We start from the raw sequence: 4,092 nt of genomic DNA on the forward strand, positions 1-4,092 counted from the left end.
TCATGTCAAGATTAAGATCATTTGATCTAGGATCAACTAGGTGATATTGAATTGAATAGATATTACGGTAAATTTATCATATCTAATCAAAGTTCAATATCGGTCCCTTCCAATGTATACTCTATACATCTGATACTAGTAAACTTTGCCAATGCCCTGGAAAGGACATAACACTTATCCAAGGTGTAAGTATACCTATCGCTGATTATCATACCAGTCTAAATCCAGTGAACTGACAAATTAGGGAATTAAACTTTTGAACATATAATCATGACTATATTCCACTGTGTTGACAACATTATAATCATGAACAAATACATATGTTCTAGACCTAATAGAATTTATAATCATGAAATAAATCATGTAAACCATGCAACATAAAATATGATTTCTGATCTTTATTAATTAGTAAATTTGATTATATTGAAATGGGTTTTATTTAGGGCACAAAACCCAACAAACTCCCACTTGCAGTAATATAAAATAAAAAACTGCATTTCAAATAATCTCAACACCTTGATATCCAGATCAATTATAGTTTGTAGTATACTCTCTGTAATAGGATCTGATAGGTTGTATTCAATACAACCTTTCCTCCACCATTACATTTTCTTAATCACAAAATCCTTGATATTGTGATATTCCTCTCTATATGTCTACTCCTTTAGGGATACTGGATTCTTTACTTTTTTGGCAACTACCCTTGCATTGGTCAGGAAGTAACACTAGTAGTTAATGAATGTGGGAACAATGCCAAAAATGTATAGAACTTTCCTTAGACTGAATAAGTATCTTTCCTGCAACTATAACATTCAGTCTCTCTGGTAGACTTAGAGACTTCAGATAGGTTTGTACACTTCTCCAAAATCACTATTCCACCCCCAGAGTAATCACCATCTCACCAGCAGACTTTCTAGCACTAAGGCAAGTCTAGAAATCTGATTTGGTGTAGTCTAAGAGTATTAAATACACCCTTATCGACTAACATATAGTTCCTCTTCTTGATCTTAAGATTCGCTTGTTTGTCTTCCAATGTTCCTTTCCTGGATTAATCTGATACCTACTCCTTACTCCCTCTCTACAACAGGTGTCTGGTCTAAGGCATACTAAAGCATATATAAGACCTCTCACTGTTGATTCAAGGAATTCATGCATGGTTTTATCTTTTTCGGAATAGTTGAGACTTTTCCTTAGATAAATAAAATCTATGTCTAGAAGTCGAGAAGCTTCTATAGATTGCCATTAGAAAAATGCTCCAGCATCTTACTAAAGTAAGTTGCTTGCACTAGAGTAAGTAAATTACCAGGCATACCACAAGCCATAGGTTTAGATAAACTCAAACCTTTAATACTAGGAACAGGAAGTTTTGTTAAGTCCATTGAATAGACTAACTAACGAAAATTTCCTTTCTTGTCCTTGTAATAGAAAACTTTTGGTTGTTCCATATGAATGGTTTTAACCATAGTTCTCTTGGCTTTGCTTCTTTGTTTCTTATTCAGACAATCCATTATTTGTTTAAACTAACAATGGATTTTAATCACCGGTGTCTTCCAAGTCATGACAGGGTGAGTTCCTTGAAACCCTCCCACTACGACAAGGTACCGTGACTTTTTGTCTAAGAATCTAAATGGTATTGTCCTCTTCGGTTGTGTCAAAACAACAGAGGCAGTGGGATCATCATATATCGAATAAGATGATTGAACACTTTCGAAATCAAGAAAAAATATCTCCTTTCTTTGCTACTTTGTTTTTCAGACTTAGTCATTTTCTTAGAAAAGTAGTATTTGTTGAAACAAACACTTTCTTATCAAATGACTATGGGATGGTCCACCCCTAATCACTTAGAATAGCTAACAAACATGCAAACCTTAGTTAACAGATCTAGCTTTTCTTAAGATTACGATTAGGTCATCCATGAATCTAGTAATGGTTTATACTAAGTACACAACCATTCCATCATTCTGAAACTTTCCTATCACTAGGGTATATCCCTAGAAGGACTTAGGAAATCGGTTGTAACTAATCATAGACCATGTATTATCGTCAATATGCAAATCGAATTTCTGGGGAGGCAAGTTTGGATATAATTCAAGATTCAACTTAATGATCTTTGAACTGCATATCCAAATATTTCTCCACCCCTATCAGTTCGCAAGATCTTTAACCACTTACCTTAATAGTTTTCCACCATTACTAGAAATTCATGAAATTTTTCAAACATTTCAAATTTCTTTGTATAAGGTAAAATCTAGAGTGATCGTCTGAACGAATACTCATATCCACCCCTGAATGTATATCCCTCAACGGATATAGATGATTCACTTTCAGTGGATATAGGCATATTGACTCTTTGCAGAGATTGATCTTGTCAAAACAACTATGAACAAGATACAAATGCCATAGATTTATAAAATATGTGGTTGTGGTCTTTCGATGACTTAGGTCTAGTTACATTAAAGAGTTATTAGAATAGTGCAAGTGGATCCTGGTCATAGGATACTAAACTCATATTCCATACTTTAACATACAGTTTGAATCCATTGACAGGAAATTGATATTAAACACTTGTGAAAGTTGAACTGTATTATATTCTGGAAACAGAAATATAAAATTTCTATTTGGAATCTAAAATTTAAAGTCAAAAACTTAAATTTATACCAAATATACAATGAGTAATGATTCTAGCTTGGACCACCACTACTAATCTAACTCTTAGTCTAATTTGCCTAAAGTAAGCATATATATATATATAAGTAGGAGATTCTAAGATCGAGGATTATATCATTTCGGGATAGAATGTCGGGATTATAGTCATTTGTGCCATTCAATTTCATAAAAGAAAATAGAATAACATTATAAGCAGATGATTTATAAACCATTCATCCAATGATATACTATGTAAGCAAATTCAAAATGAATAAACTAAGAGGAATAATTAAAGGATAATTTCGATTAAAATAAGAATCCAATGATGCCCCTGTAGGCGAGAGTCAAAGTTATTCTTATTTTACACGAAATTTACAACTACAATTAATAACAGAAACCAACATGGTTCAATATAAATTCCCACACAATTCAGAAATTGTTAAGCATTTAGCAAATAACAAAGACATGTGAAAATGCAAAACTATCATATCTTAAATAATTTCCAAGGTTTCCAATAAACTGATACAGTGTCCCGGTAGGCGAGAGTCAAAGTATCATTCATTGAATAGAGTTGTCAGCTCATCTAAAATGGATACCATTCTAGCAACCTTTTATTCGATCAAAATAAGAATCCAACGTTGTTCCGGTAGGCGAGAGTCAAGGTTATTCTTATTTTATGAGCTTCTACCATTGTTTCATACTTTGTAAATTTATCTCTAAGTAGTCATCGTAGGGGAGAGTCTAATAGAGACGAAAACTTACAAAATACTTATCATAAAAGATCGTTACGGTGTTAAATGCGTCAACGAATAACCATCCATTAGGGCGACGAAGTCTAGCGTCTCGAGGTTATATTAAAAACATATTAATCATGTAGGACCAAAATTGAAGATCGAATATCCTAATAACTAAAGCTCATTATTTTAAAGAGTTGTATTTTCTTTGATACTTATTTTAATATATATTTATTTAATTAAAATTATCAATTTAGAATAAAATTTTAAATGTAAATTTTAATTTAATATTTATAAAATTATACTTAAGGAAGATCTGGAAAAATAAAAATAAATTATTTTCCATCCTTAGTATTAATTTTCCAATAAATATTACGAAAATTATTCAATTTGAGTTGACCCAAAATTAATTAAAAATTTTCAACTCAAATTTAATTTTCTATAAATATATAATGCAAAATTTAAAAAATAATGTATTTAAAATAAATACATGAAAATGCTATAAAATAAAATAAAATAAATCTTGAAAAATTATTCTAATTTTATGTTGGTCCAAAATTAATTAAAAATTAATTTTCAACACAAAAATAATTTTCCTATTTAATTAAATATTTGAGAAAATTATCATATATTTAAGTATCATGATTAAAATCAATCTATTTTCAAGAAAAATTCAAAATTTTCTGTATATAAATAAAAAATGCAATTTTGA

The sequence above is a fragment of the Cannabis sativa genome, chromosome 4 (genome assembly GCF_029168945.1).
Source record: "Cannabis sativa cultivar Pink pepper isolate KNU-18-1 chromosome 4, ASM2916894v1, whole genome shotgun sequence".
NCBI lineage: Eukaryota > Viridiplantae > Streptophyta > Magnoliopsida > Rosales > Cannabaceae > Cannabis > Cannabis sativa.